The sequence below is a fragment of the Dama dama genome, chromosome 12 (assembly GCF_033118175.1).
Source record: "Dama dama isolate Ldn47 chromosome 12, ASM3311817v1, whole genome shotgun sequence".
Classification (NCBI taxonomy): Eukaryota; Metazoa; Chordata; class Mammalia; order Artiodactyla; family Cervidae; genus Dama; species Dama dama.
Window position 1 is genome coordinate 15,617,914 of NC_083692.1, and position 26,678 is coordinate 15,644,591.

General features: G+C 49.4%; 1 long non-coding RNA gene across 2 annotated transcripts; it reads right to left on the bottom strand.

Annotated features, from left to right (window-relative positions):
- Nucleotides 1–18,132: 18,132 nt before the first annotated feature.
- Nucleotides 18,133–24,079, bottom strand: LOC133067159 (uncharacterized). Of its 2 annotated transcripts, XR_009695212.1 has the most exons (4): nucleotides 23,971–24,079; nucleotides 21,647–22,036; nucleotides 20,922–21,176; nucleotides 18,133–19,484 (listed from the first exon to the last, which is right to left on the bottom strand). It is a non-coding gene; the product is annotated as an uncharacterized LOC133067159 (long non-coding RNA). The 2 variants fall into 2 exon arrangements; XR_009695211.1 differs by lacking the exon at nucleotides 20,922–21,176 and having other exon boundaries at nucleotides 18,136–19,484.
- Nucleotides 24,080–26,678: the final 2,599 nt, after the last annotated feature.

Below are 26,678 nucleotides of genomic sequence, written 5' to 3' on the forward strand. Positions count from 1 at the left end.
CTTGGGGAGAGAGGCACCCCTGTGACAGGCCAGTGCCTCCCTGCAGTTTCCCACCAGAGTGCTTAACCGGCTGTATCGGCCACAAGCCTGAGGGGAGGTTTTCTGAGGGCAGGGAACACGCACGCCTGCTCTGACGGCAGCCTGGTGACAGAATGGGCCCTGACGCGGGGCATCAATCCTGCTGACGAGTCAGACCCAGTGATGGCGTGCGTGCAGGCCCCGCGGACCTGAGCCCCGACGTGTGCGCAGGCCCCGTGGACCAGGGCCCCGACGTGTGCCCAGGCCCCGTGGACCAGAGACCTAAGAGCGGGTGTGTGTAGAGGGAGAGGCCAGAGCCCCCTGGGTCTCCAGACCCCACTTGGTCCCTCTGGCCAGTCCTCAGGCTGCCATGTCCAGCCCTTCTGCTGGTTCTGTGGCCCAGTTACCTCAGGCACCAACCTGTTACTTTGGTGGTTTCCGCTTTGCTTTCCTTCTAATTCCCTGAACAAATATTGAACATCCAGAGAGACACCCGAATCCTGCATGGGGTTGGGGGTGGTCACACAGCTGGCTACTTCTTAAGGGCAGTTCGGTCGAGATAAACTCACCTCAGCTGCAGGCTTCTGGAAGAAGGAGGCTCCTGAGGGGTAAGCGGGCAGGGAAGGGGCTTTCCTTTCAAGGATGAGGCTTCCTCCCGGGAGGAGGTGTTTGTCTCAGGACCGTTGACTTCAAGGCAGCCACATGGGGTTGTGACAGGGTCTTGGCTTGGGGCCAGGGCAGTCTGTCCTTCAGCCTCCAAAAGCAAACCACGTCTGGGAATGGGATACACGCAGGAGGATTCACTTTCCTGGGGTGTCCCGGAGGCAACTCAACTGAAAACACTGATGACCTCAGAGCAAGATTGTCTAACATTACGAATGGCAGAGCCATGACGTTCAGAAGGGGAACCGGGAGCCTCTGAGGGCCTCCCTGACGTGTGGCTTAGATGACTCCTCCTCTGATCATTCCTGGTGCTCCTGTCAAAGGACCACTCACTACTACATGCGTCATCACTCTGTCCTCTCCGGGTTCTTACTGAGAGCCCCTGAAATGGACTCTGACACTTTTAAGCACAGGAAAGATTTGTTGGAAGGATCTAGGGATGCTCGAAACATCAGCAGGAAGGCTGGAGGTCCAGCTCGGAAAGGGAGGAGGAGCAAGATCTAAGTGATGCTAGGTAGTGAGCAGAGACATTACTTTATCAACAAAGGTCCGTCCAGTCAAGGCTATGGTTTTTTCCAGTAGTCATGCATGGATGTGCGAGTTGGACTATAAAGAAAAATGAGCACCGAAGAATTGATGCTTTTGAACTGTGGTGTTGGAGAAGACTCTTGAGAGTCCCTTGAACAGCAAGGAGATCCAACCAGTCCATCCTAAAGGAAATCAGTCCTGAATATTCATTGGAAGGACTGGTGCTGAAGCTGAAGCTCCAATACTTTGGCCACCTGATGCAAAGAACCAACTCATTGGAAAAGACCCTGATGTTGGGAAAGATTGAGGGTGGGAGGAGAAGGGGATGAAGAGGATGAGATGGTTGGATGGCATCACTGATGCAATGGACATGAGCTTGAGTAGGCTCCGGGAGTTGGTGATGGACAAAGAGGCCTGGCGTGCTGCAGCCTATGGGGTCACAAAGAGTCGGACGTGACTTGAGCGACTGAACTGAACTGAGGTAGTGAGCATTGTTGCCAAGGTCACACTGCAGAGCGGTCTGCTTAGCATACCTTTGCTGGCATCACCCCTCTGCCAGTCATGGTGTGATGATGGCTAATTTTGTGTGCCAACCTCCCTGGGTCACAGGATGCCGTGATATTTGGTCAGACATCATTCTGGGTGTTTCTGGATAAGATTAGCACTTGAATCTCTAGACTCAATAAAGCAGGTTGTCCTTCCTAATGTGGGTCATCTTCACCCAGTCAGGTGAGGGCCCAAATAGAACCAAAAGGTGGAGGAAGGAAGAATGACCTCTCTCTGCCTGACCACTTGAGCAGAGACCTCGGTCTTCTCCTGACCTTGGAATGGGACTACACTATCAGTTCATAAACACATCTCAGGAAGGGAAATTCCCGTCCTCGGCCCCTAAATAAGAAAGGAACATCCTGGATGGCTTTGTCAGTTTGCTCATCTAGAGCTCCATCTTTCTATCCTTCCCCCCTCCCCGCTCCTACCCAGGAGGCTGACCCGTGTGGGTCACATCAGCTGAAGTCTCATGCCTTCTGGCTTCTGGTTGGGTCTGTCCAGTGGGAGGCTCCCTTGAAGGAGTCTGGAGGGTGCGAGGAGAGAGCTGGGGGCATTTGTTCCCCTTGCTACTTTCCTTTGGAGGTATGGCTCTCTCCAGCTTCCACTCATCTCCCTCCTGTCCATCAAGGTCTTTATCATTCTTTTTGGTTTCCTGTGGCACTGCCCACCCTTGGTGAACAGTCCCTTATTGAAAGACTCCCCTGTTGCCCTGTTTGCTGGTAACACCTCTTTCTAGCTGGAACCTCAAATGATACAGGAAGTTGGGAGACTGGGAGGCAGCAGAGCCCCAGCAAATGCTCACAATATGGTGGTACTGATGCCCAGGGTGGCAGGCAGCCTGGCAAGGTGGCAAGAGCATGGACTTGGGAGACAGACCCCCTGGAGTCTGAATTTTCACCCCAATTCTCACTACCTGTGTGAACTTGGTCAAGTTCCTCAGCCAGGCTGACCCTCCTTTGTTCTTTACCTGGAAAATAAAAGTTAATCTTTATCCCTTGGATTTGTCATGAGAACTGAAGGAGAGATTTATTAAGCACTCGGCACATAGGAGACCGGTGACGGCCCAAAGGGTCCACCTTGTGTGCCCGCTCCAACCGACCAGTCATGGCTCCTTGGAACCGTGTGTGGAGAAGAATTCTGACTCCCCATCCTGGCCTGGAGGTGATGGGTGCACTCAGGACTGACTGGTGATGGGGGTCACGCCGTGGAGCAGAATGTGGCAGTAGAATGTGCTTACTTCTCTGTAGTAAACACTCACTGAAGGATGGCTATCAGTTTTCCTATTTCTCTGCTCCTTGGGAGAAAAAGTAGGATTCTGCTGGCCTCAGAAAGGCCAGGATCCTGCTGGACCAGTGGCCGTTTCCCCCAGCACTGCCCAGGTGCCAAAGTCACTGAGCCTGCTGTCCTGGCTTAGCATAGACTTCTTTGGCGGCAAGGATGCTCCAGTCAGCCCTGTCTTTTAATCAGCAGACTGCATCAGCCCTGTCGGGATTGTTTAAGGTCTTCTTCCTCCCGGGACTTTCTTGCTCTTTTCATCCTCAAATGCCAACCTTACCCTCCCTGCCAATAGATCACACACACACACACACACACACACACTCTGCCATGTTCACCACCACCTCCTCATAGTAAGTTACAGGGAATTATTGATATTAACTCGAATTTGTCCACTCCATATCACCCCACTTTCCACATCTCCCCATTGTCTCCTGCCCCAACTCAGGGGACCTGACGTTATTCCATAACACATACCAGAGTTGGATGAAGGTAGAAGTAGTAGAAGAGAAAGCACAGCCACAGGCATCCGATGGGGCGAGCTGGAGGAGCCGGAGTGGTTACCACGTGGCCCCTGGAGTAACTAAAGAAAGAACAGAATAAGAAATCCTTTTCACATAGAATGTTCTTTCTAGTTTCACTGGCACATGGAAGGAACCTTCGCTTATTCACTTATTCAAGACATATTTACGGAGCACCTCTATGGGCTGGGCACAGATAGCTGTCTGCCCTAAAAGGGAGGCAGACAAGTGAAGCCGGTAGGTGCTGAGCAGCTCAGCAGGAGCGCTGAGATGGAGAGGGAGCACGGTGGGGGTGGGGGTGGGGGGGTGGGAAGGCTCTGATTGGAGCGACACTGTGGGACAGAGACGACTTTCCTGAGAAGGTGGCTCTCCTGAGCCCAGTCTGGAGGGATAAGGAAGCCGCTCCAGGTGGCAGTGGGGGCGGCATGTGCTAGGATCTGAATGGGTGTGAGTTTGAGGAGCAGCTGGTTGCTGGCAGGTCACTGGGGTTGTGGCTTAGAGCCAGAAGGGAAGACGTTCTGGGAGGAGCCGGTGGCAGGGTCGGGTAGGGTGGGGTCCTCCAGGGCTATTTCTCTTCTACTTCTACCTCCAGATTATCCCAAAGTAGCCCCTAATCCCGCTGCGTCCCCACCTCCCAGCCTGTCTTCTGCCCTCCACCTGGCTTAGCAAGCAAGGCCCCAAAGGAAAACTCCCATTCTCCTCCTACTGGGAACTATAGGCCTTCTCAGGTATTTGGGGGCTGACTACGTCCTTAGGAGTGTGTGAGGACTGATGGATGTGGGGGTGGATGGATAGGAGGGCGGCTGAGAGAGGAGGAGCTGCACAGCTGGAGACCAAGGTAAGCTGATATATGAAGGATTTAGTGCAGTCTCCCTAGTAACAGGCTGACCCAACCATCAGGAGCAATTTAGGGGAAAGCAGGCATGTGTTTGGGCATTTTCCTTCTCCAATGATTAAGTGGGTTCACAGGTCCCTCCTCCTCTCATAAAAACCCTAACACCTTTCCCCAGGCACCTCCCCTGCCCAGACCTGCTTCTCTTTGGAAAATGGGGCTGGTGTGTCTATGTAGCTGTGTAGAAAAGTGTGTAGCTCTGTGTGGGTGTGTGCATGACAGTATCTCATATATGCATGAGGAAGTGTAAATGGGAGTGTGTGAGCTTGCACGTGCATGCAAATATCTCTGCTGGTGCCATGTATGGGGGAGCACGTGTGTGTGAGACTTGTCAGCCTCTGTGCACGCAGGGGAACATGAATGCACACATATGCACATGTGTCCAGAAGAGTCTGGGGCGTCTTTATGAGTGCGGGGGTCCTTGAGGCGTGTGAGTGCTTACAATGAGTGTGCATGGGATTCTATCCAACTGGCCAGCATGATTGTCTTTGAAGGGCAGAAGTTGCTGAGCTGGGATATCCATTAACCAAAGCAATAAAATGCCCAACTGGTCTCCTTGTTTTCCTTCTTGTAATCCGTTCTCCACCCTGCAGCCAGTCTGAGCTTTTAAAATTGCAAATCAGATCACGTCACTGCTAAGCTGAAGCCCTCTGAGGGCTACTGGAATAAATCCAGACTTCTGATTATGGCCTGGTGGATATGTCCCCCATCCCAATCTCTGATCTTTGTGGCCTCATCTCCTGCCACTCCGCAGGCAGGCACCTGCTGCCTCAGTCACACAGGCAAGAGCCTTTGTTCTTGTCCTTCCCTCCTCTGGCTCCCTTGGCTGCTGGGCACTCTCCTGCCTCCAGATTTCAGCCTGACATTATCCATGGGGCCTTCTCTGACCACCTCCCTGCAGGGCCCCCTCTGCACTATCACTCCGACTTCTTTTCTCCCCAGTGCTAGGTCAGTTGGGTCTGAAACAGGTGCTGAGACGGAGCTAGGTGTGCACAGGGTTTTGTGGGGAGCAGCCCCTAGAAAGGAATAGAGAGGACCCCAGAATAGGCAGGGCAGGGAAGGACCAGCTGACCACAATATAGATCTGATAAGGTCTCTGCCAGCCTCCTAAGTGCCTGGAGCAAAGACCGTCTACGAGAGGAGTCCTGAGTTGGGTGGAAATGGCTAAACCTGACACCATACCTGGCCTCAGTCAAAGGCTGGAACCATCAACACAGAAGCTAAGGTTCAAGAGAATGAGAAGACAAACCACAGATAAGAAAAATATTAATACTTGCAAAAGACAGATTTCAGGAAGAATTGGTATCCAAAATACACAAAGAACTCTTAAAACTCAGTAAGTTGATTTTTTTTTTTTTAAATGGGCCAAAGACCTAAGCAGACACCTCACTAAAGAAAATATACAGTTGGCAAATAAGCATATGAAGAGATACTTCACATCATGTGTCATCAGGGTATTGCAAATTAAAAAAACAATGAGATTTTACTATATACCTATTAGAATGGCCAAAATCCAGAACAATGACACCACCAAATCCTGGCGAGGACGTGGAGCAACAGGAAATCTCATTCATGGCTCGTGGGAATCAAAACGGTACAGCCATTTTGGAAGACGGTTTAGTGGTTTTTGTTTTTAACAAAACTAAACATACAAAAAACAAAAACAAAACCTGGACATACTCTTCCCTATGATTCAGCCACTACACTCCTTAGCATTTACCTAAAGGAACTGAAAATTGTGTCTACACAGAAACCTGCACACAGATGCTTGTAGCAGCTTTACTCATACCTGCCAAAACTTGGGACAACCAAGATGTCTTTCAATAGGTGAATGGATAAATAAACTGTCCATCCAGACAATGGGCTATCATTCAACGATGAAAAGAAATGAGCTTTCAAGCCATGAAAAGACATGGAGCAATCTTAAATGCATATTGCTAAGTGAAAGAAGCCAATCTTCAAAGGTTACATAGCTGTGATTTTAACTATATAAAATTCTGGAAAAGGCAAAACTAATGGAGATGGTAAAAAAAGATCGGTGATTTCCAGGAGTTAGGTGTGAGGGAGAGAGGATTTTCAGGGCAATGTACAACACTAAGAGTGAACCCAAGTGTGAACTATGTACTTTGGGTGATAATAATGTGTCAGTGTAGGTTCATCGATTACAGCAAATGTACCATTCTGATGGGGATGTTGATGATGGAAAGGAGGCTGTGTGTGAGGGGGCACAGGAGTATGTAAGAACTCTGTGCAATTTTGCTATTGACTCAAAAATGCTCTTTTAAAAAGTCTATTAAAAAAGAAAGAAAGGGGACTTCCCTGGTAGTCCAGTAGGTGAGGCTGCATGCTCCCAATGCAGGAGGATTTTCCCAGCGTTCGATTCTTGGTCAGGGAACTAAATTCCACACGCTGCAACTAAGACCCGGTGCAGTCAAATAAATAAATAAAAATAAATTTTTAAAAAAAAGAAAGAAAGAAACTCCTCTGACTTTTCCCCTGGACTCCCTTCTCCTCTCTTCCCACCCTTACCCTTTCTGCTGTGCAAGCATTTTCTGACTTCTTTACAGGAGGACACATCTGTTAGGCATATCTGTCTGTCTGTCCTTCTCTTTTATGTTTCCCTTAAGTCTTTGTTAAAGATTTTCCAGGGGCTTCCCTTGTGGCGATAAAGAATCCACCTCCCAATGCAGGAGACATGGTTTCAATCGCTGGTCCGGGAAGACCCCACATGCCACGGAGCAACCAAGCCCATGCATCACAACTATTAAGCCTGCATGCTAGAGCCCAGGAGCTGCAACTGCTGAGCCCACGTGCTGCAACTACTGAAGCCCATGTGCCCTATAGCCTGTGCTCTGCAGCAAGAGAAGCCACTGCAATGAGAAGCCCGTGCACCACAATTAGAGAGCAGTTGCTCGTCGCAACTAGAGAAAAGCCTGCACAGCAATGAAGACCCAGCATGGCCAATAAACTAATACATAAATAAATAAAATAGAGATTTTCCAGCTCAGGGACCAGCCTGGCCTGGAGCTTTTTCATCTTTGCTGTTCCTTTGCCAATCTTGCAAGCCCTCATTTCAGCTTCCTCCCAGTGCATGAAACGTCTAGAAAGAACCTCACCAAAAAATGACAGTTATGATCTGCTCTGGAAGCCCTGTCCTGGTATAAATATGTCCACCAACACCCAGCTAAGGGAAAGGAAATTTAAGAGTGGAGAGAGAAGAACATCTTGGATGCCTCATTAGCAGCACCTCCTGAGAAGCTTCATCTCGCCTCCTTTGGTGTCAAAGTGAAGCAAGAAGAAACGCATTCCCTCCCTGTCTCCAGGAACAGAACTTGAGGGGCGTCCACAGACTGGGCGCCATTTCCATTTCCCAGGCCATATTAAAACTTCTGGAGACATCAAGCTGCAAGAAGGTTAGGCCTTCGCTGTCTCCCTGAGCAGTACACAATAAATCAATAGTGAGCACAAATGAGCTTGAGGAAGTCCTTCAACGTTTTGAATTTTCCCATCACGACTGTGGTGAAGTTCTGTGTGTTTTGAAATATATAAAATTCTTAAATGTTTTTCTTCTGTGCCGGTCCCTAAGGGTGAGCTTGGTCTTGCCCGTATCTGTAACCAGCCCAGCTGAACTTCCTGTCCCCCACCAGGCCTGCCCCATGCTGAAGCTGCAGAGGGTGGCTCCAGGTTGACCTTAAGGATGTCAGGGGTCGGTACAGGAGAACAGGCCTGGTGTGGGGTCGGGGAGGATGTCACATAGTTAAGCTCAGGGCTGATGGGGAACGAAATAATTAGGGATCAGGAAGGGCAGGGTCTTAGATGAACCTTGGGACGGATCTTTCTCCTTGGCTAGGGTAGCTCGGCTTAGAAAATCAAACTTGAATCAAATTAACAGATAGGTGCTGAGGTCCATTGCAGGCAAAAATCTAGGCTAGAGTGTGAGGCTGGAAGTGGGATCTAATTATGCCTGGAGGTAGCAGCCTCGGGCTCCTCTGACCTGGGGGCGGATCAGATGATGGGATGGAATGGTCCGGTGCCCACTGTAAGGCTGTCCATCAGCTCAGGTCCATTCCCTCCAGTAAGTGTTGGAGGATCCTTCCTTCCTTCCTTCCTTACAGATGGGCAAACGGAAGCCAAGGTCACACACGTCCAGTGAGGGAAGAGCCTGGCCTTCTAGCTGAGTCAATGTGGAGATTTTGCCTCGCAGTGATCCTCTGGGTCCAGAGCTGGGGCCCCTCATGGGTGAATCTTACCATCACCTGGCTCTTTCTGAGGCTGGAGGGAAAGGGGAACAGCCTACAGTCCTTTCTGTCATAATTGCATATTTAGTCCTACTATGGGCTAGTGAAGTGAAGTGAAACTTGCTCAGTCGTGTCCGACTCTTCGTGAGCCCATGGACTATACAGTTCATGGAATCCTCCAGGCCAGAATGCCGGAGTGGGTAGCCTTTCCCTTCTCCAGGGGACTATGGGTTAGGCACCCAGGTAAATGCTTCAAATATATGGTCTCATCCCCACAGCCGCATTTTGCAAAATGGGCCTCATTTTGCAGACACACTCAGAAGGGGAAAGGGACCTGCCCAGGATGACACAGAAAGCAAGTGGTGGGGCTGTCTGGCCCATGAGTGCGTGTGAAGAGCCCATCTGGCTTCCAGCTAAAACCCAGGTCACAGCTTCTAGCGCAGTGACTGGTGTGTTGTGGGCAAGAAATAAGCAACTGGTCAAAGAATGAATACATGAACGATTGTGCAACTCCTTCTGGTCCCAAATCTGTGTTCTTTCCTGGGTTTCCACCTAGTCTGGGTATCTGGAAGCTGAAGGCAAAAGCCCTGGGTCTTCCTGGTGGGAGAGGTGCCCAGGGGTTGCTGGTGAGAGTGCCCTGGGGGAGGGGCTGCAGCAGCCCTGGTGTCACCCCTGGCCCTGCGCAGTCGCTCCTGCTGGCCACGTGCAGTCCCAGAGGACCCCGGAAGGAAGGGGTTCACCGCAAAATAAACATATGGGCTGTACATCCAGTGATTCAGAAGATCCTGCTGTGCCCGCCTCCCTCTCCCCCCAAAAAAAAAACCTTGCTGTTGCCATGACAACCGACCTCACCAAACTGGAGCTCGCTGAGGCCTCCCAATTAACCCTTTTCCGACACAGCAGGGCCCTCTGTCACACCAGGTCGCCTGTCTACGTGGCCTGAATGCCACTAAAAGATGCAGGGTGGCGCTGTGGGCAGAAGTGGGGGTTTTAGGGGCCCGAAGGCCTGGGTTGATTTTGGGGGCCAACTGTGTGAACCTGAAGAGTCCGGGACCCTCCCGGGGTTGCTGTAAGGGTTCGATGAGGAACGCACGGTAATACCTAGCGGGATCCTCAGCTCAGTTAAGGCGACTCACAGGAGGAGTGCTCTGTGCCCAGATCCAGCCTGCTCCTGTTACTGCAGAGCCCCAGGGCACGTCAGTGGGAGGGTACACACCATCACAGTCACACAGAGCGGTGATTCATCTGGAAAAAAAAGGAAGCCCACAGCCACTCAAACTCTATGAAGCCTGGAGGTTGCCCTGGGAGATCCCCATCAAATAGCCCATTCATTCCACCTTGAACTCGAACCTCTCAAGGTCCCCCTGGGCTCTGGGACTCCCAGAAAGGGGATGGGTCAATGCACCCAGAGAGCGGGGCTGAGTGGGGTGAGGGGAGAAGGTGGGGCAGGGCCTGGAATTCTGGAAGTCCAGTTGGCAAAAGTGAGTATGGGGCCACTGCTGTCAACTCCAGTAGAGCCAACGGGACCCTAAGGGAAGTGACAGCAGAAAGCCCAACGAACAAGGCCATATTAATGGTCACTGTTTACTAAGGGTCAGCCAGGGGCTAGAGTGATCAACGCAAATGAGGCCATATTCCCCCTGCCCTCCACTGCTTAAAGCCCTTTGATGGGTCCTCCCTGCTGTTGTCACCGAGACCCAAACCCTCCGTACGGCCCACCAGACCCTCATGTCCTGGCCCCTGCCCACCTCTCAGCTCACTTTGCCCTCAGCCACTCTGCCCCCAGCATTCAGGCTTTCTTTGGCTTTTGTTTTGTTGGCCTCACCATGCAGCTTGTGGGATCTTGGTCCCCCTGCTAAGGACTGAACCCAGAACCTCAACAGTCCTAGCCATCAGGGAAACCCCTGGTTTGTTTTTTTTTTAATTTCCAGACAAACTGTGCTTCTCCAGCCTCAGAGCTTTTGCACATGTAGATGCCTTTACCTGGATGCGCATTTACTAGCTTTCCCCAGTTTTATCAGTTCTAAGAGACACGCTTAAAAAGACCAACTTGTACTCTGAGATAATTGCGGACTACATAAAAATTGCAAAAAGTAGTACAAATAATTGCCATATTTCCTTCACTGAGTTTCCCCCTTCGTTGGTTTTTAGCATGCTTACATTTGTCCTGGTGTGTTGGATGCTAGAGCCATTTTTGTGTATTTCTGCCCAACTCTCTGTGCAGTGACTTCATGTTGGCGGCTTGAAACTAAGCGGTGTGGAGGCAGAGAATTTACAGAACAGAAACTAGTAATCAGGGACTTTCCCCCTAGGAAATGCTGTTAAACATTTACCACCATGCTACCCTTGCATCAGTCTCTTTTCTTTCTCTCTCTCTGTGTGTGGGGCGGGGCGGGGGGCAGGGTGGGGGGAGCTTCCTAAGGCCCACTTGACGTCACACTCCAGAATGTCTGGCTCTAGGTAAGTGATCACACCCTCATGGTTATCTGGGTCATTAAGATCTTTTTTGTATAGTTCTTCTGTGTATCTTGGCACCTCTTCTTAATATCTTCTGCTTCTGTTAGGTCCGTATCGTTTCTGTCCTTTATTGTTCCCATCTTTGCATGAAATGTTCCCCTGGTATCTCTCATTTTCTTGAAGAGATCTCTAGTATTTCCCATTCTATTTTTTTCCTCTGAAACAGTTTCTTTGCACTGATCACTGAGGAAGGCTTTCTCATCTCTCCTTGCTATTCTTTGCAACTCTGCATTCAGATGATTTATCTTTCCTTTTCTCCTTTGCCTTTAGCTTCTCTTCTTTTCTCAGCTATTTGTAAGGCCTCCTCAGACAACCATTTTGCCTTTTGCATTTCTTTTTCTTGGGGATGGGCTTGATCACCACCTCCTGTACAATGTCAGTAACCTCCGCCCATAGTTTTTCAGGCACTCTTATCAAATCTAATCCCTTGATTTAGGTCATACTTGAATGGTTTGGTGGTTTTCCCTACTTTCAAACATCTTCAAATGTCCTAACAATGTCCTTTATAGCAAAAAAAGAAAAAATTTCTGCTGTGTGTATTATGTAAATATCTTGTTTTGTATCCCCTGCTAGTTATAGCATCCATTTATAATTCTTTCCTAAAGAACATTCTTTCCTTCCCCATTCATTTGTTTATTCATTAATTTATTTATATCAGGATGAACTCATGGATTCTTCTTTTGTTTTTTTGGGTTATAACCTAGAAGTCTCATGATTTATTTCAGTGCTCAAATTATGCCAGATTTGTCCAGGAGAAACCATTTCAGGCTGGCTCCATTCTTATTGACATGTCCTTGTTATTATTTTTTCCTTTAAGCACATCATCACTTTCTGGCACAACAAAATGTTCCAGGGTCATCTTATACTTTGCCTGAGTGAGCTCTGGAATTGGCTGTTTTCCCAAAGTGCCATGGTTCCTTTTAGTGGAGAATGGCATTTAGAAACCAATGTCTGGGAAATGGGGTGCTCTGTGCTTCTGAGGAAGATGCATCTGTTAAATTTCTGACAACAGGATGCATTTTACAGACTATGGTGTGTACTGATTCTCTTGTCTGGCATTTGACTCTTTTTCCTTCTGGCTACTTTTCTATTCAACCTGAAGCTGAGCTCAGCAGTGAGTCCTCTGCCAGGACTCCTTTCCCACTCTTCCTGCCCTTTTCTCTGCCCAGTTCACACACCCTTCTGTCCTGTCTCCCTTTTCCACTGAACCACAGCCAGGGAGCCCATCTTCTACCAACTCTGCCTGGAGATTTTACACCAAGCAAGCTTGCTGCAGGGCAAAGTGGATTTCTCTTGGATTTTACCGTATTCCGATCTCTGCCTTTACAAATCTTTTTTGTTTGAAACTGGGTGGAAAATAGGAAACTCCTCTGGGGCTGAAGGAAAGTCTAAAAGAGTTTTTTTCAGTAAGCACAAAATAACATTTCTAAAGGTGAGAATGCTCTGTGTCATGGTTAATTAGTAAAATTTTTCTTTCTTGGTGATATCTAAAATAATATTGTTTTAGGGGACTTCCCAAGTGGTCTAGTGGTTAAGAATCCGCCTGCCGGTGCAGGGGACATGGGTTCGATTCCTGGTCCGGGAAGATTCCACATGCCACAGGGCAACTAAGCCCTTGTGCCACAATTACTGAAGTCTGTGTGCCCTAGAGCTCATGCTCTGCAACAAGAGAAGCCACCACAATGAGAAGCCCGCGCATCACAACCAGAGTAGCACCCACTCCCTGAAACTAGAGAAACGAAGACCCAGCACAGCCAAAACTAAATACATTTAAAAATTTAAAGTTATTTTAAAAATAAATAAATAAAGTAATAGTGCTTTAGATTCAGTGAAAAAGATCCCACCTGTTATCCTTCAGAACAGATCTCCTAGTTCTTCCTCATGAGTGTTTTTCCTCCATAGCCGTCAGCACAATCAGTAACAGATTTTGGGGTCACCATTGGTTCATAAGGGCTTCCCTGGTGGCTCAGACAGTAAAGAATCTGCCTGCAATGTGAGAGACCTGGGTTCAATCCCTGGGTCAGGAAGATTCCCCTGGAGAAGGGAATGGCAATCCACTTCAGTATTCTTGCCTGGAGAATCCCATGGACAGAGAAACCTGGTGGGCTACAGTCCATGGGGTTGCAAAGAGCTGGACCTGACTGAGTGACTAACACTTTCACCTTCACTGGTTAATATTTGTCAGAGCTGTATCATCAATGCCTGGCACATTGATGCTTAGTAAAACTTTGTTGAATGAATGCCTGAATTAATTTTATCTTCTCAATAATCTGCGAAACAGAGATGACTTTTTCTACTTTACTGATGGGGAAACTGAGGCTCCAAGAGCCAAGGTTTGTTTAACGTTGTTGCCCCGGTAACTGGTGGAATGGGACTTCAAATCTGAATTTGTTAGAATCTAACATGCGTGCAAAGTGTTTCAATGGAGGAGATGCTTTTAGTGGAGAATTGAATTGAGTTTTTATTCCCATGATGAGTTTTGCCGCTGAAGGAGTTTCTAAATTCTTAGAAATTAGGGCAGCACAAAAATGATCCAAAGGAGGACACAGAACAGGGACTGGTGCTGCAAAAGTGGCCACGAGGGGCCCTCTGGGGGACCATAACCACTCATCTCATTGTTTGCCATATTCCCACTGGAGTATGGAAGGGCCAGGCAGAGGTAGGCGCCAGGGACTTGACCTCAACCATGAACCCCATCCCCCAGCTCCAGCTGGCTAGCTCTGGGCCCCGCCAGGGTGCCTTCTATGGCAGAAGACATTTCTCTCAAGGGCTCTACCATCCCACCTTCCCTGCCTCCTACACGTGCCCAGCAGTTGGGTGGAATGGAGGTTACACCTCTGCTTTGAAGATGGGGAAACTGAGTCTCCAAGGATAGAAATACTCACCAGAGAGGATGTTTCGCCATCTGTACAGTGGGAGGATTGGACTTGGTGATGTCCAAGGTGGTTTCTCCAGTTCTCCAGATAGCGGTTTAATGGCCAGTGGCCTCCTCCCACACCTCCCCTCCTCCCAACATCGGGGCTTTCCTGCCCTCCTCCCAAGGGAAACAGTGCTTCCCATCCAATTGCTTCCCTTTGAACTGACAGAAGCAAAACACAATCCTCATTTACATTTCAAAGGCGGCAGTGCCTGATCTGGATCAGACACGCCATCCACCTGGTCTCTGAAAGTCCCTGTCCTGGCCTTGCAGCTGGGTTGGCCTCTCAAGAGATGAGTAAAGCACTTTTGGAGACAATTTGAGAGGTGCTGAAAGACATTTCCACTTCTAAACAGATGTCTCCTAGAAATACCACAAAGTACAATAGCTACTCACACTTCCACGTGTATACATGTTAGATGCCAGGTACTCATTAAATCCTTTACCACAACCCTGTGAGGTGGGTGTTATTTCCCCATTTTACAGATGAGGACACGGAGGCACCAGAAGGTCAAACAACTTGTCCAAAGTCAAGATGGAGAATTTGAACTTCCTGCGTGCAGGTGCATGACCACTGCACGTCACTACCCCTGAAATTCCATTCTTGACTCTCATTTGGAATGCAAACACCAGGGAAGATAGCCTTGAAACACCAGCAACTCAATGAAAAGCTAGACGGGACCAGTGATGCTTTAGGGATTTCAGGCCCCGGGCAGCCTCTGGGCGGCTCCACCCCTAGCCTGCCCCTCCCCTCCTCACTGCCCCAGGGCCAGCCTTACACACGCCTGCGCCTGCAACACAGGTGAGAGGGGCTGCAGGTGGGCTGGAGATCACCTCGGTTTTCAGACAGGCCTGGGGTTCCCAGTGTCATGAAATGTCAAGGGCAGGGCCCCAGCCTGTTCTTCCTGAGGGCCCTGGGATTGCTGGGTCATATGGGAACTCTAATTTTTAGTTTTCTAAGAGACCTCCATACTGTTTTCCATAGCTGCTGCACCAATTTTCATTCCCGCCAACAGTGCAGGGGGGTCCCCTCCTCTCCACATTTTCTGCAGCATTTATTATTCATGGACTTTTTGAAGATAGCCATTTGGATTGGTGTGAGGTGATACCTCACTGTGGTTTAGCTTTGCATTTCTCTAATAATTAGAAATGTTGAGCATCTTTTCACATACCTGTTGGCCATCTCTATGTGTTCTTTCGAAAGATACCTGTTTAACTCTTCTGCCCCAGCACTACTATCTGAACCTCTGTTCCATGCAAGAAGCTCACAGACTGAGAAACCCTGACAGTCCTGGTAGAGGAAACGGGTTGGCATTTAAAGTTCACTCAGTCATTATGTTTAGCAGCGTCTACCATGTGCCAGGTGCTGGGGAGACAGCAGTGAACAGATGAAGTCTTTGCTGTCAGGGAAGCACCAACCATAGACGACAGGAGGCCCTCTTTGGGGGCCTTTGTGTCTTTCTGCCCCTGTTGGTGGTGAACAGGTGTCCCTGGCTCCCTCTCCCTGACCTTGAGAGCCCGGGGAACAGAGGCCAGATTCAGGGCTGCTCACTGAACACTTGTTTTCTGCAGAGTCCCCTTTAGCTGGGCCTGGTCCTCCACCTGTTCCAGTGCCTCTGGCATTTTCCCCTGGGCAGCTGTCCCTCTTGACCCCCCTCCTTCCATCTTGCCTGCCTCCCTCTCTCCCCTACCTTGGGGGCACTGGCTGTGGTTCTCAATCCTGGCTGGTCATCCGCGTCCTTGGAAGCAACTTCAGAAAGCCCAGGACTCACCTGGCATAGTCAAGACTCTGCAGGTGCAAGAGTGGGGTCCTGGTTTCTGATATCTTTCTGAGGCCATTCCAGGTTGAGATCTAGGCTCCAAGGGTCCACAGGGAAGCCCCCGGAGTGATTTCCCCAGCTTTGACTTGGTGCAGCGATGCGCTGTCAGACAGGGGCTTCGGGAGGAGACTGACTGGGCATCTCAAGGCCAGGTCAGAGGAGTCAGGACTGAGCCCAGCAGGTCCAGAGAGGGATGCTCAGTTGTGAGGCTGATCTCCAGGAGGGGAGTGGGAGTGGGCACCCTCTGGCTCCTCCCCAGCCCTCTCCCAGAGCTCTCTGTCCTCAAGGCTGCAGAGGGCTTCTGTAGCACAGGTCAGGGAAGAGGAGGGGTGAGGCGTGGAGCAATAGGTAGTGGCAGCTCTGTCTTCTCTCTCTCCTTCCCCTGTTAAGTACTGCTCATCTCTCAAGGCACAGTTCTAATTTCACCTCCTCCAGGAAAGCTTCCCTTATTACCCAGATGAAAACCAACCCATCAGTCCTTCATAGGACTTCCCCAAGGATTTCCTTGGGATTCACTCTGTATACTTGACTCATCAAACTTAGATTGGGAAATGACTCTGAAGCTAGTCCACTCTCCTCTACTTGAGGCAGGCCTCCATGTATACATCTCACGCACGTGTACCCCTCAGCCTGAGGTCAGAGCCCCCCACATTTGGGGCCACCTGCAGGTATAGGAGCTTGGTTCCTTTGGCCACATTGCTCCTCTGGGGCAGGGGCAGGGCCTGGAAGACTGGGAGCATAGCCTCCTTGGGCCCTCTGGCCCCATGCCAGGACTCTGAAGACTTTTCCTGGGAGAACCAGGGGCAGGTTTGGCCCATCCAGAGGGGCTGGACACTTCAACCAGGACACCTGCCGTGTGACTCTGAGCAACCAGCCCTCTTTGTGGATATGTAGGGTGTAGGGCGGATACCAACCAGCGTTCTTGGCCTTTCCCATGAGCAGAAATTGACGAGAGGCCAGAGAAGAAATTTAGGCCAGGCTTACCGGGGATACTGAACCAGGTATAGGACAGAGGGATAACAAATAACAGGTTCCCTTGCTGGCTCCCTGAGGTGGGGGTGAGCCCTGGGGTGAGGGTAGGGGGGTGTCTGGGGGTTGGATGTGAGGGGTAGCTTAGGTGGTTTGCCCATCCCTTTGTGGTGTTGAGTGTTAGGGGGGCTTGCCCAGTACCCTGCTTTTGCTCCCAACACCCAGTTTTGTTCTGCTCCTGGCTCTTCAGAAATGACAGTTGTTTTTTGTGTGTGTGTGTCTTTTTGTATCTTTTTGGTCCAGCATTTGCCCCAACTGTGCACACACAGGGTTATTTTTAGTCCCATATAGTTTCTTTGTATGTTTGTAGCTGAGGAGAGCTGTGTCCAGGTGCAAGCCTTGCAGCTCTGCAGTGAAGGGTCCCAGGTCCCAGTCTGGGAAGGTTTCCCTGGGTCTCATTGCCAGACCAGGGAAGGATCAAGGGGCTTCTTCTCCCCACATGGAGTATAAGAAAAGCCCCATCCAAAAACAAGCAAAGAAGCGCAATGAAGATTCTGAATTTCCCCACTCTGACCTTTTCATTTTTTTAAATATCACATTTGAAATGTTTTTTTTTTTTTTTCTGGCTTTTTTGGGTGTCTTTCTTTGCTGGTGACCTCAGCAGTGCATGTTATTTTGTGTGCTGGGAAATCTGGCTTTTGGTGGTGTGTGGGGGTACAGGTTTCTACGTATGGGTTACATTAATATATGCACGCAGCCTATATGCACACACACACAAATCACACCAGACCGTGTTGAATCAGTGGTTCTCAGCCCTGTCTAGGGAGTAACAAAAGTCCCAGCGCTGCAGTTAAAATAAATCAGAACCACGAGGAGCAGGCCCAGGTGTCAGCAGTTCGCAAATCTCCCCAGGTGATTCCCCACCCCCGTGCCATCACAGCCAAGAAGCTCTGATACAGATGGCAGCTTTCTGACGGAGTGCCTTTATTGAACAGTTAACAAGAGTGAGCGTTCAGACTGAAATTAAGGGACAACACTTGGAAAGAAGCAGATGGCAGAGAGGCTTGGCCTGGATGCAGTGTTCTCACCTTGGAACAAGACCATCTCTGCGGTCCCACCCAAATCTTAGAAAATGCTTTGGCTGCAATGGATATGCGTAAGGAGGAGAGGAAGGCCTCCTGGGAGAGCCCAGGCCCCCTCTCTAGAGGCTCACAGGTCCTGGAGTCCTGAGTATCCATAGCTGCTTCCTTTTTTAAACCGAGAGGTATAAACCAAGGGGACTCCTGCCCACCTCCCACAGGAGCAGACAGCAGGCGGTCTGAGCTGCTGGGGAGCCAGGATTAGGGAGAGATTAGTGAGTGTGGTTTAGAGGGGCTCTGGAGCCTTGCAGCCAGCTCAGAAGCCTCAGGTCCAAAGATAGCAAACAGGAGAAGATGAGACAGCATGTGGAAGGGAGGGGGCAATGCGGGAGAGGGGATAGTTGGCAAGCTGATGCTTGGGCCATGAAAAAAATCATTTATTAGCTCCTAATTTTTTAAAAAAGTTTTAATTACAAAGCTAAGATATGTTTATAAAAACATGGACAATATTGAAGCATACAGATGAAAAATGAAAAGTTCTTTTTCACCTTCCATTTCCTCCCGAATTCTACTTTCCACTATCATCATTTTGGCATGTATGCTTTCAGACCATTTTCTATATATACGTGTTTTCTATACACATTATTTTTATTGTTTTTAAAAAAAACTTGCATTATTCTCTACATATTATTTTGCAACTTGTATTTTAAATACTACACCACAGACATGTTCTGTCCCTGTTCCTAATTCAGAGTTACTTTATTCCTTTTGACAGCTGCCTAGAATTCCAGAGCCTGTTATGATTTATGGGACCGCTACAGTCAGCATACTTGTTCAACGGTTCTGTCAGATACCTTCCTAAAAGTGGAATGGCTAGTTCTGAAGGTCTGTGCTTTCCTAAATGGGATGGATTTTGTCCAGTCATCTCCCCCAGATCCTTTGCAGACCCACCGATATTATCCGTACACCCACTATGTTATCCTCCTCATAACCTCATCCGCACTGGGTATTACCAATTTCTTATACATTTCCCAAAGTAAACAGAGGAGTGTTGTTAATAAAGCTTAAACAAAATGCAGTCCCATGAGGCTTAACCTCCAGTTTCCTGTCTTCCAGATGGGGAAGGCAAGGGAAGTGGTGTCTGTCAGCTGCTTGCTGGGAGAAGCAGGAGACTGTGATGGGGTTGCCGCCCTCCTGGAGCGGAGCCGGAGCCCTCGAGGTGGTTGGGTGAGGGGCTCCATGACAAAGGGCTTCCTGTCCCAGCACGTAACTGGGACCCAACAGCCCCACCCAGGGGGTCACAAAGGTGGGAAAATGCTATGTGTCAGGACGGTCACCTGAATCCAAACGGTCTCAGCTCAAGTGCCAGCCCGCTCTGCAGTCCCTCGCGGCTCCTTTCAGCCTCTGTCCCCACCTATTAAGTGGAGGTGATAGGAGTGCTCTTCCTCAGCTCCTGGGAAGAGGATTAAGCATACTGGATACTTGTGCAGAACAGTGCCTGGCAAGAAATGTTAGAGTGGGGTGAGTTTCCAGTTGATAAGCTAGTCCCCACAGCATACACACCCCTACCCAACCCTACCCTAACTCCCCGGCACACACACACAGGGTCCAACTTCTCTCCTCTGGGGTAACCACTGTTAACAGTTTGGTGCATATCATTCAACTTCTAGGAACATCTAGACACACGACTTTCCCACTGAGTGCATGCAGGTACATGTGACAATTATTAAATTGTCCCGTGTGCACACTCTCTCCCTTATGAGTCTTCTTTTTAAATTTTTTTTTAAACTAACTTTATTTTCTGCACAGGTATTATATACACATAGTATAAAATTCAAAAAGCTAAGAGGGTAGACCGTGAAAAATTAGCATTCTTCTCTCCTCAGTTCCCTCACTATTTAAGTTCTTATTGTTATCAATTTCTTGAGTATACTTCAAGAGATACTTCAAGCATTTTAAGAAACATATTCGCTCAGACTTTTATTTTTTCTCACACAAATGGTAGCATACTTGACAGAATCTTCTCCACCCTTTTTTTTCACCTAATGAAATATCTTGAAATATCTATATCTTTTTATATCACCACATGTAGAGTTTTTAAAAAAAATTTGGGCTGCATGGAATTGTACCATTAGAAGTATCATCACTTCTTTAATCTGTTTTTAAGGAAACTGAGATTTTAAAATACTTGGCTTATTAATAAACTATAATAATTATCCTTATAAGGAATCATTTTTATAAAGCCGAAGAAAACCTAGCTAAAATTGACTTAAACTGATAAACAAACAGTTTGAAGACTCACTAACTGCGCACTGACTTCTGTTCAGCCCCTTAGTTTCCCTGCAGACCTGGCTCCCTAACTCTTTCTGTCCTTTGATATGTGGACTTTCTCTTTAGGGTCCTTCACCTCCACCAGCTTCACTTTCACCAACTCTAGGGTCTTCCTAGGTAGAACAAAAAGGCTGCCACAGTACTAGACCTCTCTCCTCAGATCACACCATCCAAGGCAAGGCAGAATGTGTCCCCTGTATCTTCTACAGGAGAGGAAGGAAGTAACTTGTCCCCAGAAACCCTGCAAACCACAGGCATCTGCTACATTCTCCTATCACTTGCACTTTTCATTTTAATAGTCTATCAGGAACATTGCTCCTATAGATACATCTATTTCTTTTTTTTCAATGATTTCTTGTACTTAATTGTGTGGAGTTACCATGGCTCCTTTGCTCGCTTTCTCTCTGATAGACATTTAGGCATTTCTGTTTAAAAAAAAAAACAACTCAATGTTGAAATGAATGTCTATACCAGCTAGGATGCAGTTCTTTAACAAAGACCTACAGTAACAGGTGCTTAAATGAGTTCTCTTTTCAGTTTCAGTAGGTGTTTAAGCATTCATGGTGGACAGGGTGGCTCTGCTTTAGTCAAGGATGCAAATTACCTTTATCTCGATGCCCTCGTCTATGTGGTTGAAGAAGACTTAACACCATGTTTTCCGGGTCCACATTCCAGCCATCGGAAGTGGAAGAGAGGAAAAATGGAAGATCACTTCACCCCAAGCACACAGCCCACATGGTGCACATCACTTTTGCTCACACCCACTTTTGCCACAACTTGGTCACATGGCCACACCTAACTGGAAATGGAATCTTTATACCGAGTAGGATGTGCCCCTCAAAAATTGGGGGTTCTATTGCTAAAAGAAAAAGAGGAGAAAATAAATTATGGAATAATTAGCTACCTCTGCGACAACATCCTTACACTTTTTCCTATCAACAGCCCTGTATTTTGGGGGGATTGAATTCTTTTTATTTATTTACTTGGCTGTGTTAGGTCTTAGCATGTGGGATCCTCATTGCATCATGCGGGATCTTTCATGCAGTACACGGACTCTCTAGTTGTGGCTGGCGGGCTTCAGGAGTGGCTGTAGTTGCTCTGCGGCATGTGAGCCCTTAGTTCCCCGAACAGGGATTGAACCCACGTCCCCTGAAATGCAAGGTGGATTCTTAACCACTGGACCACCAGGGATGTCCTGGATTGAAGTCTTTTTGATACCCGCCCCAAAATATTTCTACCAGTGTGTGCTCCCACTGACAGCTCTCAGACTGATGCTTTGCCACCCCCTCAAACCTGCTGCAGCAGCCACCACCACGGCTGCAAGCTTACCCCAGTCCACTGCTGGCTGTGCCCATGGCGTGGGCTGGCGACTCTGACTGTCCGTGTGCCAATCTCCAGTTCTGTGACTGTCCTCAGTCTCTTGACTGTTCTCAATCTCCAGACTGTCCTCAGTTTCTTATCTATCAAATTAAGACACTTAACTCTAGTCTGGGTCTGAGAGAATCTCAGCTTCTCTTTCAGTCTTGGAGTTAGATCTGTGATGGAGGGAGTGCACCACGGGAGGGGCAGCTTTGCATAAAATGACATTTAAACAGAGGGAGGTGATGGTCCTATCCTGCATGCTGGCAGAATATAGCCAGTGGGCCGTGTTCGGATGATGCTACGAGCCAATAAAACTGTACTGTGGTCAGAAGAGAGCTCCCCATGGCAGGAACAGGCCTGAGAACAGAGGAAGAAAAGGATGCAGTGTTTAATCTAGGGAACAGGAGGCTGAGTGTGGCTGGTGAATACTTCCTGGACTGACTCTGGAATGGGAGGGGGCAAGAGCCTGTTAGGTTCCACGTGGCCCCCAGGGGTGGCAGGTTTGGGCACAAAATGAGAAAGAATCTCTTAAGACATGTAAAGCTATTTCAATGACACTTTACCGAAAGGTGAAGAGGATATCTGGGGCCCAGCAGGCCCCTCGCTGAGCTGACCTAGCCTCAGGCAGCTTGCCTCCCTCCCTGCTGCTCTCCAACCTCAAAACCAAAACTGCTCTCTGCCGCAGCCACCACCACCGAAACTGCTCTCACTATCAACACGCCCCTCAGACTCACGGAAGCTTTGCTGGCCTCACCTTCCTGCCTCCACAGCAACAGGCCACACCCGGACCACATCCCTCCCGTGGAAGCGTTGGGTTTCCTCCAACCCATCCTGAGCCGTCCACCCCACCTCCTGCCGCTCCCTTCTGGCCCTGTGCTGGTGTGGTGTCCTCCGCCTGCAGCGACTTCTCTACTGTAGACCTTCACTGCTGCTCACACTGCACCTCACCCTGCCTTCCATTACCATCGTGTGTGGGTGGCAGTGCCAGTCTAGAATGGGGCACAGAGCAAGTAGTCAAAGGCTTAGTGTCCCACAGGCATGTAAAATTCAACTTGTCCAGAAGGACTTTGTCATCCACCCCCTCAGTTCAGTTCAGTCGCTCAGTCGTGTCCGACTCTTTGCAACCCCATGGACTGCAGCACGCCAGGCCTCCCTGTCCATCACCAACTCCCAGAGTTTACTCAAACTCATGTCCACCACGTCAGTGATGTCATCCAACCATCTCATCCTCTGTCATCCCCTTTTCCTCCCGCCTTCAATCATTCCCAGCATCAGGGTCTTTTCCAATGAGGCAGTTCTTCACATCACGTGGCCAAACTATTGGAGCTTCAGCATCAGTCCTTCCAATGAATATTCAGGGCTGATCTCCTTTAGGATGAACTGGGTGGATCTCCTTGCAGTCCAAGGGACTCTCAAGAGTCTTCTCCAACACCACAGTTCAAAAGCATCAATTCTTCTGTGCTCAGCTCTCTTTATCGTCCACCTCTCACATCCATACATGACCACTGGAAAAACCATAGCCTTGACTAGATGGACCTTTGTATCCACCCCCTACCCTGCCACCCACCTCTTCTTCCGGTAGGGAACAGAGGACCACCATTTAAGCAAGAACTCTGGGTCACCCCTGCCTGCTTCCTTTCCCTAACCTCCATATTCTGCCTTCTCAGTATCTCTCAGGTCCATTCACTTCCTCCCATTGCAACTACCACCTCCTGACTCATCTCTCAGTGTACAGTCTTGACCTCTAACCCACTGATGCGGTTATGTCCCTCTGACTTAAGACCTTCCCAGGGCTCCCCATCACCCTCAGGACAGAATCCAAATGGCTTAGCAGGCTTTCAAGATTCTTTTAGATCTCCCTCCTTCCTGCCTTTGGGGACCCCGGTTCCTTACACTGCTCCCCTCTCGGTGGGCTCCAGCCAGCCTCACCAAAGGTGGTACCACTCATAGGCGGCTCCTTTGGCTTGGAATTACGCCTCTCTTTCTTCCTCTGGCTAACAGCCAATTCCAAGGCCTTCAGGCCTCAGTGCAGACCTCTCCCCCCTCCAGGGACCCCTCCCTGGCTGCCCCAGAACGGCTTAGCTGTCCCCTCTCCGTGGCCTCCCTAGCACCGTGGACCAAGCCGCAGAGGCTTTGTGCACTGTTTCTAATCTCTTGATTGTGATTCTGTGTCATCAGGCTTCCAGAAGCTGGGTGTGCAGAACCTTGCCCGGGTCCCTAGCACTGATCACTGGAAGCCTGGGACAGAATGCGCTGGATAAAGATTTGTGGACCGGCGTTGAATCAAATACCTGACTAACTGGGAGCAGCTCAGGGCTTCAGCAGTGGCCCCCACGTTGAGAAAACAGCCAGGGCGCCAGGGTTAAGAAGCGGATGCAGAGTGAGAGCAACTAGAAAGTGAAAGTAAAGCTGAGCGGGCAGGAAAGCGCCCCAGAGGGTGCAGACTGGGGAGGAGGGGCCGGCCAAGAGTTCATTCAACCCAGTCTAGCGAGGGAGTCGGCGGCTTGTGCGGGGGTGGCGCTGTGGGCGGGGAAGCAAGCGAAATGAAACAGAGAGAAAAATGTGTTTTGTAATTAGTCATTGCCCCCTGGGGTGATGCTGGGAGTTTTCACCGGAGGTGGGTAGACCAGATTTGCAAAATGACAAACAGGGGCTAACCACCAGCTGGGGCCCCAGTGGGGCTTCCGGCCTTGGTGGCAGAAGTCGAGCTTTCTAGTTTTTTCTCTGTCCCGCCCCACTATGTTCAAGATTCTGCCAAATTATGGAAATGGGAGGGGAAGACATCTGAGCAAAGGCTTTCCCAGGGCCCACACCTATGTTTCTTGACTTCCACGGAGGCTGGCCGCGACCTCTTTGCAGGTTCTTAGGACTAGGAACGGGACAGGTTGGTGCTCCCCACAGGGAAGGCTCTGAAACGACCTTGTATCCAAAGACCTTGATTACCCTGCCCAGTGGAGGTTCTTCAGTTCAGCTCAGTCCAGTCGCTTAGTCGTGTCCAACTCTCTGAGACCCGAGGGACTGCATCACGCCAGTCCTCCCTGTCCATCACCAACTCCCGGAGCTTAGTCAAACTGATGTCCATCGGGTCAGTGATGCCATCCAACCATCTCATCCTCTGAAAGGCCAAGTGGAGGTTCTTGGGAAACAGGAAAACATTCCAGAGGTGGGGATTCTGGGTAAAGTCCCCAGCCATCCCTTCCTGCTGAGGAAAGCAGCGAGAATGAGCATGGCGATGTATAAAGGGGAAGCCTCCTTCTGTACTTAGGAAAGTGGGGGTCCACTGCTCCCCACAGACCCTCCTGGGGAGGCTGGAACCAAATGTCAGGACAAAGAGACCCCTGCCCCTCATATACAAAAAGAGCGCCCTGTGAGATTCACACCTTTATACCCAGAGCCGAGGCTTCCAAACTTTTAAAACCAACATCCTCAGTGAGAAATGCATTTCGCATGAGTGTTTATATATGCTCAAACAAGCTGTAGGAAACTATAGGTAAGTGTTAGTTGCTCAGTTGTATCCAACTCTTTGCAACCTCACGGACTACAGCCCACCAGGCTCCTCTGTCCATGGGATTCTTCTCCAAGCAAGAATACTGGAGTGGGTTGCCATTTCCTACTCCAGGGGCTCTTCCAGACCCAGGGATCGAACCCAAGTCTCCTGGATTACAGGTAGATTCTTTACCATCTGATCCACTTTTCATCATATGTAACCCATGCTCATGTTTTTCAGTTCTATTTCTCTTTTAAAAAAATTCTGGGTGCAATCCACTGAACTATTTCTTGATCCACTAGGGGGTCTCAACCTGGTTGCTCTGGGGATGTCAGTTCTTCACTGTGCAGGGTCTTCAACCCTTGACAACTAGAATTTGTTTCTGCTGAGTTCCTTTCTCCATGTTCTGCTTACTAACACACCTTCCACCAGATTTGCAGTCCTCAAAGTCACCACCTTCATCAGGGTATCACATCTGTTCCTCTGATCTCAGGCCTTCAGGATAGGCAGGGAGCCGTGTTACTGGCAGATTATCCGAGATAAGGATAACACAGAAAGCCCACCAGGTTCACACTGGATGGTCTGGTGGGGGTGGGGGTGGGCTGCCTTGGGTTGCAAGATTATTGCAAAAATAAAATACTTAAGCAACGGTAAGGGATTGGCTAACGAAATCACACACCAGGAAACCTAGAGGTAGGTGGTTCCAGAGTTGGTTAAGCGATCACGTGGCTTTTTTTGGGTTTTTTTTGCCTTTGGTTGTCACCTGCCAACCTTTGGAAATGTCTCTCCTTACCTTAGTCTCTGCGACTGCTATGTGAAGGGGCTTTGTGGGTGGCAGGAGAAGGGAAGGGTGGGGCCTAGGTTTCAGCTGGCTGGGTAAGTGAGTGAGTCACTGGGTGGCTGGGCCCCTTCAGCCCCATGTAAGGACAGGCTGCAGCCGCCCACTGCCCGCCCGAACTGTGTCTGGACAGAAATGGGCATGTCTGCTTTGCAAAAGGTCCCGCCTCATGCTCGGATAACCCTGTGAATCAGGACGGCTAGAGATGCTTATCATCCCTTTTTTCCCCACGAGTCACAGGACCCCAAAGTGGAAATGACTCCTGTCCTCACCTAGAAATCCAGGCCTGAGCTGGGAAGAGAACTGGTGTCCTGTCTCCAGTGTGGTACTAGATTTGCTGGAGCAAGAAGGGCCAATCAGGCTAGAGAGACGCTCTGGGGTGCCCCTTTCTCGTTTAGGCTTGTTTCCAAGTCCCATCTCCAGGCAACCAGACGCCTGGTGCTGTCTCCTTCTGCCCACACGGCCCACTGTCTGCTGGTTTCCCTGGGTGAAATAGAGGTAGGGCTATGGCAGAGTGTGGTGGCTGTGGAATGTCTGGGGGTATCTAAGTCTTTGGTAGCATCTGGTGGTATTGACTTAGCTACGATGGAGGTCTAGTAGCCTTTGGGACTGTGTGTGAGCTGGGAGTGTGGAATCTTAGCCACTGGACCACCAGGGGAGTCCTAAGGAAGTCA